Below are 14,109 nucleotides of genomic sequence, written 5' to 3'. Positions count from 1 at the left end.
TAGACTAAAGGGAAGATAATGAGGGTGGGATGTACATCAGAGAGGGCAAAGGAAGAAACTCATTATCCAGGTAGGAGGAAAAGAGGGCAGGATTTAGCGTGTAAGGGAAGACGTAAGAAACTTGTAGGGAGCCATCTCCTTGCCAGTGCCTTCTCTCCATGCCCATCATGACTTTTTGCAAGTTTTGTTGTTGTTGTTGTTTGTTTGTTTGTTTTTAGAGATAGGGTCTCTCTCTGATACCCAGGCTGGAGTGCAGAGGCCTGATCCTAGCTCACCAGTCTTGAACTCCTGGGCTCAAGCAACTCCTGCCTCAGTCTTCTGAGTAGCTGGGACTACATGGACATGCCACCATGGCTTGATAATTTAAAACAATTTGGTTTTTGTTTGTTTTTTAGAGACAGAGTCTCATTATGTGGCTTAGACTGGTCTCAAACTCCTGGTCTCAAGTGACCCCCAGCCTCAGCCTCCGGAGTAGCTGGGTCTATAGGTGCAAGCCATCATGCTCGGCTTACCTTTTGCAAATGTGAGTACAGATGCCCTTCTGAGACTTAGCTGCAGAGTGGCATGCACAGGAAGGAAGACCTAAGGCTTGATCTCTTCCGAGGCATCCAGCCTCTGAGAGATTCACATCAACCACTAAGGTCACCTGCTGCCCCCACAGTCCTGTGGAACTAAGTGTGAAGAGCTTTTGATCTTGGGTGGAAATAAGGCAGAATTTATTATGTCACGAGAATCTTTTGTTTTGTTTTGTTTTAAGACGGAGTTTCGTTCTGTTGCCCAGGCTGCAGGGCAGTAGTGCAATCTCGGCTCACTGCAAGCTCCGCCTCCTGGGTTCACGCCATTCTCCTGCCTCAGGCTCCCAAGTAGCTGGGACTACAGACACCCGCCACCACGGCTAATTTATTGTATTTTTAATAGAGACAGGGTTTCACCGTGTTAGCCGGGATGGTCTTGATTTCCTGACCTCGTGATCCACCCGCCTCAGCCTCCCAAAGTGCTGGGATTACAGGGGTGAGCCACCGCGCCTAACCACTAGAATCTTTTTAAGGTCTCCAAGACAGAGGAATATGTGCAGATTCATAAGTTGCCAAGATTTAAGAAAAAAGAAAAGTTAGTTATGTGGAAAATTCAGATAGGATCCTAAAACTACTACCTTCAATTTACTGCTTTTGAGTTGGGAAAGGAAATAAAGGATTTGGAAGCATTAGGGGGAAGGTGTTTAGGCTAGAATGGAAATGCTTATTCATATTGTTTCTGCATTGGGTGGACCAAGCTATGAGCCACGTCTGTCTTTGCAGGAATAAGAAATCATGAGATGGTCAAATTACGCGGCTGGCATTTCTGCATAACATACCTCCCACTTAATGGGCACATAACCATTTCTCTAACACATTCTGTTTATCAACAAAATCTCATTTTTAAAAAAATATTTTATCTTTTTACAGCAGTTTTAGGTTCACAGCAAGAAGAGCAGAGGGTCCTCACACAAGCATAGCCTCCCCGGCCGTCCACATTCCCAGCAGAGTGGCACCTTTCTTTATGATTGATGAAGTCACATTGATACATCGTTACACAGAGACCACAGTTTACATTATGCTTCACTCTTGGTGTTGTATATTGTGTGGGTTTGGACCAATGTATAATGCCCTGTATCCACTGTTGCAGTATTGTACAGAGTAGTTTCATTGCCCTAAAAATCCCCTGTGCTCCTCCTACCCATCCCTCTCTCTCCTCTAGCCCCCAGGAACCACTGATCATTTTCCTGTCTCCATGGTTTTGCCTTTTCCAGAATGTCGTTCAGTTGGAACCATACAGCGGGTAGCCTCTTCGGATTGACTTCTTTGACTCTGTGACATGTGTGTCACTTTCCTCCATGTGTTTCCATGGCTTGATAGCTCATTTCATTTTACTACTGAATAATATTGCATTCTCTGAATGTACCACAGTTTATTTTGCCACCCGCTTGCTGAAAGACATGGTGGTTTCTTCCCAGTTTTGGCAGTTATGAATAAAGCTGCTATAAACATCCCTGTGCAAGTTTTTGTCTGGACACAAAGCTTTTACCCATTTCATGTATTCATTTGCATGACTGCTGCTTTTCAGTGCCAGGGGCGAGTGGGTGGGGATTTTGTGGGGGCTGTGTGTTTTGGCTGCGAAAGACATCTAGCAGTCCTAGTAATGCCCTAGCTCCCATGAGCAGTGCTTCCTAAGGGCTCAGAGAGAGAGAGAGAGAGAGAGAGAGAGAGAGAGAGACTTTGGGGCTATTCAGTACTGAAAAGGCAAGAGGTAACTCAAGCTGTAGCAACACATTTCACTGCAGTTGCATGCCGGCAGCCAGGGACAATGCCAGCTGAAGTGGATGCAGCCAGGGGGTGTCTGAAGAGCAGCCAGGCTCATAAATTTGAAGAGTGGAAAAGAATTGCGATGGCAACAAAATATTTCTCTGTAAAGTAGCCAGGCATAAGTCTTATACAGCAGTGACTTTCAAACTTTAGAAACTCTATTAACACTCCTCAACTAGAAGGCTGCTGTGAGCTCCTGAAGAGGCACAGGCCACCCTCAGATCTCTGTGTTCATAAAAGATGCCCCGACTTTCTCTCAGGACCCGTCTCCCTGGGGGCAGAGGGCTGGGTGCAGAATTTAATATTGTATGATACTTTTTTTCCAAAAGAAATACAAAACTCAAGAGAATAATATAACAACTTCAACATAACCCCTGCCCAGATTCCTCTTTCCTTTTTACAATTGCATTGCACACATAATGTATTCCATCAGTTTCCTGCTGTTTTGACATGTGGGCTGTCCCTGGCTGGCCTTTGGCTGCAGTGAGTAGATACCCTTTTGCCTACATGTTTGCACATTTTTGCAAATGTAGCTTTAAGTTAGATTCCAGGAAGTGTGTTTGCAGGGTCATGAGTAAGCGCATATGCAGTTTTGCTCACCGTTGTGCAGTGCCGCCCTCAATATCTGAGGATGCCTGCTTCTCAGGGCCTCTCAGCATCATTTGTCATCAGTGTTTGCATTTGTCAACCTGGTAAGTGAGAAATGACATCTCAGTTTAGTTTCAATTTGTATTTCTTCTATTTTGTTTGACATTGATCATATTTTCATATGGTTAAGGGCTATTTACAGCTTTCCCCCTGGGAACTCACTCTTTATTTAGATGTCTTGCCCATCTTTCTATTATTGGTCTTTCATTGCTTCTAAAATTTGAATTTCTACTTTATTTTTAATTTTTTTCTTGTCACTGACTTGAAGCTCATACATTTTGAATTTTGAGTCATAATTAGGAAGTTCGAATTTTGAGCTATATTTAGGGAGATTTTCTTACTCCAGATGATAAAGAAGTTTACTTATATTTTCTTCTAGATTTTAGATAGTCTTAATATTCTACATTTAGATTTTTAAAGATATATTAAATTGGGATAGGGTCTCACTTTATTGCCCAGGCTGGCCTCGAACTCCTGGCCTCATGGGATCCTCCCTTCTCGGCCTCCCAAAGTGCTGGGATTACAGGCATGAGCCACTGCACTTGGTTTACATTTAGATTTTTGTTACATTTGTAATATACTGTTCTAGTGTGGAGAGTAAGGTATGGATTTAATTTTACTTCTAAATAGCTATCTGTCCCCAAAATATTTATTTGAGGATTCCATCTTTTATTTGCTGACTTTGGGTCTGTATCATTTGCTCTATCTCCATGGGTACCTGGCTGTATTTCAGCTCTTTACATTCTGTTTCACTGGTCTGCCATCCTTTTATTTGCTAATAAAATAAATTAGCAAATTTAATTAAGGAAGCTTCAGAGAGAGCTGGTCAGGAGTAGAGAGGAGCAAACACATTTTTCCATTCGGGCACTCCTGACTCACTTGAATTCCAGCAGAGCACAGGCTGTGCCAACTCTCTGCCTGTGCTTTTAGACCCTGTGGCTGCACAAAAAACTCAGGAATAAAAATGGAGACAGTGAGCCTTCAGGCTGAAATTACTAGAAAACCCCAGGAAGTAAAGAAGGAAAAAGAAACCAAGGAACCAGAAAAACCAACAGATGCAGTCAATTAAAACCAAGAGTGACCAGGAGAGCCAGCGTTTCTTAAAAGAATGGAGATTTCTTGAATGCAAACAGTTGAGGAAGAGGATCGTGAATGGTCCAAGACAATGGCCCAGCGCCTCCAGCAGAGAGGCACCAACAGGAGCTGGTAACAATGTCTACAGGTGCTGGAGAGAGCAGGACTCACACTGGGCCACTCATGAGGCCAGCAGTGGGCCAAGGAGCCAGCCCTGGCCCTGTCCTCATGGAGAGGCCCTGCCAGGATTCTGGGATACAGATGGAAGGACAAGGTCTTTTCAGGTCCTCTCAGTGCAGATATGGTTGTTCCTGCAATTCCCGATACCAGTTCCAGGTCTGTCATCCCCATTGCTTTAAGGGGCTGCTGTCAGCCCCCATGCACGATCTCCATGGAGGATCCTCAGATACCCAGATGGGAGTCCTGAAACATGAACCTAAGGGTCAGCCCCGTGCCTGTTTCCTCCTGCTGTTTTCCCAGCTGCCCCCAGCCCCCAGCAGCAACAGCCAACTTCTTCTGACTCCCCTCCAGATCCTGAACTTGGAGACAATTAGAACCTGGATCTTAATTCTTCCTGAAAGTAAGGCAATAGCACAATCTATACACTGGTGCATGACTCCTCCTCTCCCAGCCCAATGTAATGAGGATAAGATGAAAAATAAATGAATGAGCATAATCTAAAAAAAAAGAAAGAACTCTATATTTTAATATCTGACAGGGCTAGTCCTTTGTTATTTCTTCCAGAGTTTTTCTGGTGACTTTTACTTGTTTATATTTCCATATGAACATTATGATCAACTTGTACATTCAGGTCTTCTATAATTACTGGGTTGCTTTCTGAAGGCAGAGTGTCTGGAATCCCACAGGTACAGAGAGCAGCCTCCTGGGTGTGAGTTAATTTGCATTTATACCTGTCTTCCTTTACCATTGGTCAATAACCTAGGCACAAAGCTAAGTTGAAAAGTACTACCCTAGGTAGCCTTACAATCTAATGAAGAATGAGCACAAAGTACTACAACACAAGGAAGAAACCTAAGTTCCTAGAGGGCAGGAACCGTTTAGTAGAAAGTGCCTAAACATCGGTGCTGGAGCTGGATTAATCGCCAAGGTCCAGTAAAACGCTGAATTACATTAAATGAATGAGTGTGATCAATGCTAGATTGGAATCCCATTTCAAGGGGGAACAGAAGAAGAAGATGTTCACTTGGAATTCGAAGCTTTTCACAAGGAGGTGGCATTTGCGATTGGTGTTGAAGAGTTATCAGATTCTAGTAGCTGCAAGAGGCTGTGTGGAGGAGAAAAAGCCAGACAGGGAATGCCATGTGTGAAGAGCAGAAGGCAAGGAGGCGTGTGGTGGGTTTGTGGGACAGTGATGAGTTTTGGTGCTGGAACAAATAATGTTGGGGTAGAAAAGGGGTGCCGTGGATACCACAGGAAATGAGACTGAAAATGAGGGCTGGACTCAGAAGACGGGAGAACATAAGACATTTGGGATTTTTAAAGCTATGGAAATACTGAACCTTTGAAATCTTGGGGCAGGAGGGAGATAAACATTGGTAACGGTTAATGTACATACAAAGAGTTATGATTAGTTGATTTCAGATGTAATAAGTGATTCTTCATCATTTCAGTTAAAAATATGTTAAAAATGTCATCAACTAGTTGGGATCCTTAGAACCTCATACTCCAAGTTAACCTGGTACGTGTTCAAAGTAGAAAACATCACCCTGGTGTTCTTTAAAATAAAGTTAAATGAGTAAATTTATATCTAGCTTGGATTCTTCATGCAGCACTTCTAGAGAATTGGAGTGTAACACTACCAGAACTTGTGAGCTGATCTAGGCGCACCTAACAGTTTTGTTATTGTATGAATTCCAAATTCTATGTTTTAAGTTATCACGTGATAAAAAGTGGCAATCCTTTAAAGGAATGTCATCTTTTATGCTTTAAAATTCTCAAAGCCTGCCTTCCCCGCTGCCCTCCCCACCAATCCTCACTACCACAAAGGGAATCAATTTTTTATTGTTGTGTAATTAGAGGAAAAAAATGTTCTTAATTTCCTTCTCTCCCAAGAGAAAATATGGTGTTCCAAACCACAAGAGTTTACTGCATTTGACACAGAAGTACACATTTCACTAAAAACTATAAGCAAATTATTGTTTTACCTGTAATTGTTTCCCAGGGCAGCTGTGACTAGCTAAGCACTGCATGGAGCTCCTGCTGACTGATGTGTGCTCTCCATGAGGATGGGACAGGCAAGGAAGAGGGACCTGCTCACTCACTGTGCTCCCGGGCCGTGGGCTTGGACTGGAAGACAGGGCAGGGGCAGAGAACAGCTGAAGAAAACAGAAAGATGAAACTTTACAACTAGAAAATAAAAAAAAGTTGCATGTTAACTTAAGCACTGGGAATTCAAATCGAAATGATCACAAAGGAGTGTTATTATTTCAAAGTCCACTTGTACATTTACCCTGTATCCTGCAACCTTGCTATGATCACTCACTAGTCTCAGAAGCTTTTTCCCAATGTGCATACCTTTATTTTATTTTGTTGTCTAATTGCATTAGCTGGGACTTCCAGGATGATACAGAAAAGCAGAGGTGAGTGGGAACATCCTTGCTTTTCCTGAACTTAGTGGGAAAGCTTCTCGTTTCTCGCCATTAATATGTTACCTGCAGGCTTTGTGTAGATACTGTTTACCAAGTTGAGGAAGTTCCTCTCTATTCCCAGTATGCTGAGGGTTTTTTAAAAATCATGAATGAGTGTTGGACTTTGTCAAATACTTTGTCTGCATCTATAACACAACCATGAGATTTTTCTCAGCCTGTTGATGTGATGGATTACATTAATTGACTTAAATGTTGACGTGGCCTTGCATACCTGGGATAAATCCCACTTGGCTGTGGTGTGTAATTCTTTTTAAACATTGTTGGGGTCAGAGGAATATTATTATTATTGTATTTAATAAACATCCTGCCAATAGCTCAAGTGAACTATGTAACAGGTGGGAGTGCTACTGAGTCCAACACATGGTAGAGCTGAGAACAAAATAACAGCAAGGAAGCTTCATTCTAAATCAGTATCCAAAAGCACATATGTAAGAATGATAGAAATACTGAGAAGTAGTTTCTTTTGGAAAAGACTTTTGAAAAACTTTCCGTATCTGAACCAAAGTGACTTCAACTCTTCTAACAGAGCAGCCTCTCCCAGTCTCACTGCCAGGTGGCAACCACATTCCTGATCTCAAGGCTGCTGGGGTAGGAGTGTTTGGTGACCAGGGTGCCCATGGTCTGCAATACTAGAGCCAACCCCAGGTGGCCATCGGGTGTAACACAGGCGGCGAGCCATGCTAGCACCACTGGGCTCTGTGGTCCAAGGAAAGTTCCTTCTGTGTTCCTTGTAGACTTGCAATGTGAGGAAGGCCCTGCTGCGTCCAGGTTAGACTCACAGGGGACCAGGGAGGATGCATCATAAAATTTTTAAAAGAGAAATAAATCACTCAATTTTCCCTGGAATGTCATTAAAATATGAACTGAGATAACAGCAAAGATGAATTGGAAACAAATTCTTCCATAGTAATCTAATTTTTAATAATCTCATGCTTTTGCATTTGTGCCAGAAGGAAATAATCTCCTTGATTCTCAGAATCACTGTGCTGTTTCCTTTTCCTCCCTTCCTCCCTCCCTCCTTTTTCTTCGATAAGATCATGTTTTCCAGAGTAGACATTATTTAAATTGACATCTATTTTGTCACAATGATGTTTCCATCTTTCAGTTCCACAGCAGGATAAAAGAATAAAGGGGGTCCTTTGAAGCAACCACCTTTCTCCTTTGAAGGGTTATGTACCAATGATTTAAATCAAAGTCATTTTTTCCTTTGATATTTATCAAGATGAACTTTGACCCACCTACACTGATATTCCATAGCAGCTTTCTTTTCCAACCATTGACACTCCTGTTAGATCAGAAAGGAAAACTTTCCATTTTATCACAATCACCTGATTTATCACCAGCTGGTATCTTCTCATCTTTTCAAAGTGGGGAAAACTCTTGTTGCTCATTTTGGCAGCAGCTAGAGCTCTGGTCTTGATCTCTGTTCTCTCTATAGGCCCAGTTCTGAATCCAGCAATCATGGGCTGTTTGGGAATCTCTGGAGCTATTATCCAACTCTTCCTCGTGTTGAAGATGTCCTTACATCTCTAGTTGTAGATCAGTGTTCCTAACAATGTGACTTTTTACTTCTTTTTCCTCACAGAAAATGAAGGCACTAGTTACCAAGGACAGATATTTATAACAAATATTTGGTGATTGAGTCCAGTCTCTCTCCCTCAGTGGAAGCCTCCATTGCAGTGGAAAAAAAAAAAAAAAGAAAAAGAAAAAGAAAAAAAAAAAAAAGAAAGAAAAGAAAAAGAAAGAGAACAATTGTTTATTTGGTGCTGGGTTGACACAAAGTACCCTCTGGAGAACATTCTCCTGCAAAGGCACCCAGAAAAGAGAATGCACGCAGGGATGTGAATGTGGCCCCAACCACAGCATTCACCTGATCCAATCAGACAGTACAATGAAGGACTCAGTAGCCTCACTGCCTTTTCTTCGAATTTGGGCAAAGTTCTAATATATTTGGTATTTAGTCTTCCCAAGAATAGTAGATGAGAAACAGAAAAATTATCTGAGAGAGTTAGAGTATTCTGCCTGCTGCAGAAATTGACGACTTGGTTGGGTGCAGTGGCTCGCACCTGTCATACCAGTGCTTTGGGAGGCTGAGACAGGAGGGTCCCCTGAGGAAAAACATTTGAGAACAGCCTGGGACAACATAGTAAGACCTTGCCTCTACAAAAATGTAAAAATAAAAGAGCACTGACTGCAGACAGGCTGCCATTCACGGAGTAGTCCGAAAGACCAGGAAAAGCCATCAGGAAGGGTTCACTGGCATTGAACCAGAGGCCTTCATGAAGGAAGAGACTGTCCTCCATGCTCCACTGGCTCCTGAGGACACCCCAGAAGTGGTATCCAACCTCAACACCCGGGAAAACCTGCCAACACCAGCCACACAAGCATGGAGAACCTTGGGGTGCACGCAACTGTGTAGATGGTAATTCTAATAGCTAGCATCCACTTAGCGCATGCCATGTGCTATGTTCCTTCTTGTGCTGCATTTTACCATTTAATCATCCAATCAAATCCAGAAGGTAGGGACCACTCTCCTTTCCTTTCTACAGCTTGGAGAGCTGAGCTAGATTCCCCCAAGGGCACACAGCGAGGAAGTAATGGACAGAGGTCAGACCTAGGCCTCTTTGCTCCTCAACAGCCTTGTGCGACAGTGGTCAGAGTCCTGCCATTGCATCCCCACGCACCCTGGCTGAAGTCTCAGGTCCACCTTAACCCTCTTGGATCAGCATCTCTGAAAGCAGGGCCTGGGCTCTGTGTCCACTATAGGCCCTCTGAGTACTGAGAACCACGTGCAGGCCATGGTCTCTGCTTCCCCAGGGAAGGCATGGAGTTTCCATCTACTGAATGCAAGAGGGTGTCTAAGCCCTCAGCCAACACCCAAGCCCCAGCTCTCAAGAGACAAGGTGGGTGGAGGCAGTGGGTGCAGAGACAATGATGGCCACAGTCGGCAGGGCCCTTGCAGCTCTGTCGTCTCCTCCAGGAGACTCAATGAAATGACAGAAAAGAGACTTTCAAAAGAAAGAAAACACACAGATGCAGGAACACAGAAAAGGGGCATCAGTGGGCCACAAATTTTGAGGAAATCTTGAGAGGACTTTGAGGGTGGGGTTGAGTGTTTAAGCAGGAGGTAAACTGTAGTCTGAATGTGAGAAGGTCAGCAGGGTTTTTCCCTGGGAGACATGAGAAATAAGCTGGGGTCTTTCAGGGCAAAGAGCAGCAGTGGTGGGGGGATCTGGTGAATCACTGCGTGGGCTCACTGAAGGCGCTGGGTCCTTGCTTTCCACCCTTTGCCCTTGGTCCTGATGGGGCACAGCTAACCATGCTGGGGACAAGGCTCCCACGGCCCACCCTCCACCAGCACACCTTGCCTGACCTGACCGCCAGAGGGTTCCGCCCTCCTCACCACCTGTACCAAACTCTGCAGTCCTCAAAAGAAAACCTGAAGTGTGGCCGGGCGCGGTGGCTCAAGCCTGTAATCCCAGCACTTTGGGAGGCCGAGGCGGGTGGATCACGAGGTCAGGAGATCGAGACCATCCTGGCTAACATGGTGAAACCCCGTCTCTACTAAAAATACAAAAAACTAGCCGGGCGTGGTGGCGGGCGCCTGTAGTCCCAGCTACTCGGAGGCTGAGGCGGGAGAATGGCGTGAACCCGGGAAGTGGAGCTTGCAGTGAGCCGAGATCGCGCCACCGCACTCCAGCCTGGGCGACAGAGCGAGACTCCGTCTCAAAAAAAAAAAAAAAAAAAAGAAAACCTGAAGTGTGAGGAAAACTACCAAGAAGGGAGGAAGATCAAGAGGGAATCCAGAGAACAGAGGAAACTTAATTGGACACAGATATTAAGTGCATATGTGTAATACAATTGTTTATATTAATATTGTTTATATATACAAGGCCTATATATATATACTCTCACATACATATACACACACTCATATATACACACTCATATATATACACACTCATACACACACACATATATATATATATACACACTCATACACACACACACACACAGTCATGTGCCCTATAAGATTATAATGGCACTAAAAACTTTCTACTTCCTAGTGACATTGTAGTCATCCTAATGTCTTGGTGCAATGCAATTACTCATGTGTTTGTGGTGATGCTGGTGAAAGTAAACCTACTGCACCGCCAGTCTCATAAAAGTATAGCAATACAATCATACAGTACCAAATACTTGATAATAAAGACTAAGTACTTGATAAAGACGATGTCACTAGCTTACGTATTTACTATACTTTTTATTTTAGAATGTACTCCTTCAACTTATAAAAAAAATAGTTAACTGTAAAATAGCCTCAGGCATTCCCTTAGGAGGTATTCCAGAAGAAGGGCTTGTTCTTTATATATATATTTAATGTTCTGACACAGGGTCTCACTCTGTTGCCCAGGCTGAAGTGCAGTGGGCGATCTCAGCCATGCTTCAAGCATGTCATGGCCCCTGAAAACCTTTCAGTAGACAAGTTATGGAGGTGAAAGGTGGTGATACTGATGATCCTGAGTCTGTGTAGGCCTCGGCTAATGTGTGTGTGTCTTCATTTTTTTCTTTCTTTTTTTTTTTTTGAGACAGGGTCTTGCCCTGTTGCCCAGGCTGGAGTGCAGTGGTGTGAGCTCAGCTCACTGCAACCTCCACCTCCTGGGCTCAAGCAATCCTCCCACCTCAGCCTTCTGAATAGCTGGGGCCACAGGTGCACACTGCCACACCTGGCTAACTTTTGTATTTTTTAGAGAGATGGAGTTTCACCATGTTGCCCAAGCTGGTCTCATACTTCTGGGCTCAAACAATCCTTCTGCCTCGGCCTCCCAAAGTGCTGGGATTATAGGTGTGAGCCACCATACCTAGCTGTGTCTTAACTTTTAACAAGAGAGTTTAAAAAAGGTTTTTTATAAAGTTTTTAAATAGAAAAACAAGCTTAGAGTATTAGAATATAAAGAAACAAAAGACTTTGTGTTTGTGTTTTAAGGTGTTACTACAAGAGTCAAAAAGTTATAAAAAATTTAAAAGTTTGTAAAGTAGAAATGTTACAGTAAGCTAAGGTTAGTTTCTTATTGAAGAAAAAACTATTTTTTATAAATCTAGTGCAGCCTAAGTGTATGGTGTTTCTAAAGTCTACGGTATTCTACAGTAATGTCCTGGCCTTCACATTCACTCACCACTCACTGACTCATTCAGAGCAACTCCCAGTACTGCAAGCCCCATTCATGGTAATGGTCTTAACCAGCTGTCCCATTTTTCATCTTTGAGACTACATTTTTACTGCATCTTTTCTACGTTTAGATATGTGTGGATAGACAAATACTTACCGTTGTGTTATAACTGCCTGCAGTATTCAGCACACTAACATGCTGTATGGGTTTGGGTCCTAGGAGCAGTAGGCTGTCCCATACAGCCTAGATGTGTTGGAGGCTTCGCCATCTAGGTTTGTGTCAGCACACTCCATGAAGTTTGCAGGATGACAGAATCACCTAATGAGCATTTCTCAGAGTGTATCCCTGTTGTTAAGTGACAAGTGACTGTGTATACACACACACATGCACACACCACACACACACACTATAGGAAGATACAGCTTTAAAATGACAAGTGACTGCTATGTAAAAGGAGTCTTAGAGAAATAGAATGTGTTCTTGGAATTCTGAAACATGATAAATGAAACACGAGCCAGAGGTTAGAGCAGGATAATCAATCGGGAATGGCTGAACACCAAGTTGCAAATCTGGAAGTTAAGCCGGGGAAATCTCTCAGGACTTACATGAAAAAGACATAAATGGAAACTCACAGAAGAACCGGAGCCAGACGCTATGGCCAGTGGTTACCTCAGTGGAGTGAGAAGGCCTGTGATTTCACTGAGGGCCCTTCTGAACCATGTGAATTTCTTCCTTCACCGCGTGCAGACATCAGTTAACAGGGACAAGTTAAAGCTGCATGCTCTGCTGATGGCTGCCGTGCTGATGGCTGCCGTGCTGATGGCTGCCGTGCTGATGGCTGCCGTGCTGATGGCTGCTGGGGAGACTCCACACAGGAACTCTCGAGCAGGCGAGGCGCAGTTCTCGCGGGTTCTCGTTGAATGCTGGGGAGGCTCCAATGGAATCCCCAGGGCAGGCGCGCAGCCCTCAAGCGGGTTCTCGGCTGGTCGCTGGGGAGGCTCCACACAGGAACTTGGAGCAGGACAGGCAAGTTCCCCCGGTTCTCGGCTTCTAATGCTGGGGAGGCTCCACACAGGAACTCTCGGAAAGCAGGCGGCCGGGCGCAGTTCTCGCGAAGCGCCCCTCCTTGGAATGCCGGGTTCTCCTTAACGCTGGGAGGCTCCACATCGGGAACTCCCTAGGCAGGCGAGGCGCAGGCTCCTCGGCCTCCTGGAATGCTGTGAGGCTCCACACAGGAACTCCCTCGGCAGGCATGCTGGGCGCAGTTCCTCAAGCGGGGTCTGTGTTGAATGCTGGGGAGGCTCCACACAGGAACTCCCTTGGGCAGGCGAGGCTAGTTCTCAAGGGTTCTTGTTGAATGCTGGGAGGCTCCACACGGGAACTCGGGCAGGCGCTGGGCGAGTTCTCGGGTTCGTGGCTGAATGCTGGGAGGCCCACACGGGAACTCTCGGCAGGCGAGGCGCAGTTCTCGCTGGTTCTTGTTGAATGCTGGGGAGGCTCCACAATGGGAACTCTCGGCAGGGCGCCAAAAGAAGGTTCCTCAAGTGGCCTCGCCGAATGCCAGGGAGGCTCCACACAGGAACTCTGGAGCAGGCGCAGGCGAAGTTCTCGCGGGTTCTCGCTGGACGCCAGAGGCTCCACACAGGAACTCTCGAGCAGGCAGCGCAGTTCCCTGGCTCCTCCCTGGAATGCTGGGGAGGCTCCACATGCAGGAACTCCCAGGCAGGCGCCGGGCGAAGTTCCTCGCTGGGTTCTCGCCGCACGCTGGGAGGCTCCACACCGGAATCCCTCAGGCAGGCGCCGGGCTGCCTCGGTTCGGGCTTAATGTGCTGGGGAGGCTCCACACGGAACTCGGCATGAAAGAGTTCTCGGGTTCTCGCCGAATGCTGGGGAGGCTCCACACGGGAACTCTCGGGCAGGCGAGGCGCAGTTCTCGCGGGTTCTCGTCGAATGCTGGGGAGGCTCCACACGGGAACTCTCGGGCAGGCGCGGCGCAGTTCTCGCGGGTTCTCGTGGAATGCTGGGGAGGCTCCACACAGGAACTCTCGAGCAGGGGAGGCGCAGTTCTCGCGGGTTCTGGTTGAAGGGAGTAAGCTGGGAGTCCAGGCTTGTTTACCGTTTCCCTTTGTTCTCTGGGAGTGGACAGTTACTCTCGTGGATGGATCATACCTATTACACGAGCCGCCCTGGGATAACTCACCGTGT

The 14,109-nt window shown here is 45.4% G+C and overlaps 1 long non-coding RNA gene across 1 annotated transcript; it reads right to left on the bottom strand.

Annotated features, from left to right (window-relative positions):
* Window positions 1–941: 941 nt before the first annotated feature.
* On the bottom strand, window positions 942–12,833 carry LOC103885676. The gene is made up of 3 exons (XR_004185235.1): window positions 12,537–12,833; window positions 6,230–6,400; window positions 942–3,031 (listed from the first exon to the last, which is right to left on the bottom strand). It is a non-coding gene; the product is annotated as an uncharacterized LOC103885676 (long non-coding RNA).
* Window positions 12,834–14,109: the final 1,276 nt, after the last annotated feature.

Source organism: Papio anubis, chromosome 7 (assembly GCF_008728515.1).
Source record: "Papio anubis isolate 15944 chromosome 7, Panubis1.0, whole genome shotgun sequence".
Lineage (NCBI taxonomy): Eukaryota > Metazoa > Chordata > Mammalia > Primates > Cercopithecidae > Papio > Papio anubis.
The sequence above is the reverse complement of the archived record's forward strand: the minus strand, read 5'-3'. Positions and strand labels throughout refer to the sequence as shown.